This window comes from Sciurus carolinensis, chromosome 6, assembly GCF_902686445.1.
Source record: "Sciurus carolinensis chromosome 6, mSciCar1.2, whole genome shotgun sequence".
Taxonomy (NCBI): Eukaryota; Metazoa; Chordata; class Mammalia; order Rodentia; family Sciuridae; genus Sciurus; species Sciurus carolinensis.
Window position 1 is genome coordinate 106,155,465 of NC_062218.1, and position 1,128 is coordinate 106,156,592.

The following is a 1,128-nucleotide window of genomic DNA, read 5'->3' on the forward strand; positions in this document are numbered from 1 at the left end:
CAAGAAAAGGTTTTGGGATTTGCCATTAGACATGGACATACGTCCTTAGAATTTTTCTCTATTAAAAGTGCATTAGACTTAATTTAAATTATTTATTTTTATATTTTAACCTTTTATTATCAGATAACCATAGATTTAAATTAGGTTGTAAAATAGTTGTAGATACATATTCTACAATAGTATAATATCTCCTCTTTCTTGGGGAAAATGGAGCTGAAATTTCAACTGTGTAATCACAAGTTTGGTTCTGCTAGAAGCCAGTCACTAACTGAGACCACAAATCTAGAAGCCCTCACATATCAGTCATCTCAATAATATACAAAAAGGCATTTATCACTTCAGAAATCCCAAGTGTCTTAGAAATTGTGTGCCAGGAAATGGGGACAGAGAGCAAATATATATTTATTACCATGCCAGAGCAGATAATTTTTAGATTTAGATTATTTAGAAATAAATAATAAATATTCAGATAATTTAGAAAATCAAAGTAATAAACCTAAAACTAGAGACTGGGCTGTAATCAAATCTTCTAGTTGTGCATAGACAGAAGACAGTGATGGAATAATGAACTCTGATTCAAACACAGATACACTCACAATATCTCATATATCACATATGCCCTTAACTGAATTACTGAAATTGAATATTAAAAAGCAAATAAACCTATTAGTTGAAAAATAAAATCCTAACTACCCTAAGGAAAATGAATTCCTTCTGCCAAAATATCAAAAAACTAAAAAGAAAATTAGATTGGTTCAAATATCTCAATAGCAACATACAAAACCAAGCCAATGAGTATTTTAAAACCTCAGGGAAAAAGAGAAGCCAAGATTTTATATCCAGCCAAGATGTTCCTAAAGCATAAGGCAAAAGAAAATCAGTCTCAAATGCACAATAACTTAAGCAAAAACTGTACTCAAGAGCATTTCTTGAGCAATATTCTGATTGATGAGCATGGTTCACCAAGTAATTGACAGGAAAAGATTGCCAAAGGACCGCGTAGGAACATTTAACACATTTTAATGTGAAAAAGCAGAATGGCACAAAGTGAAAGGCTAATATATTTTGTTGTATATTGTTTGGTATATGTTCTGATAAAGGAGAAATGATAAAGTTTCCACAGAGCTT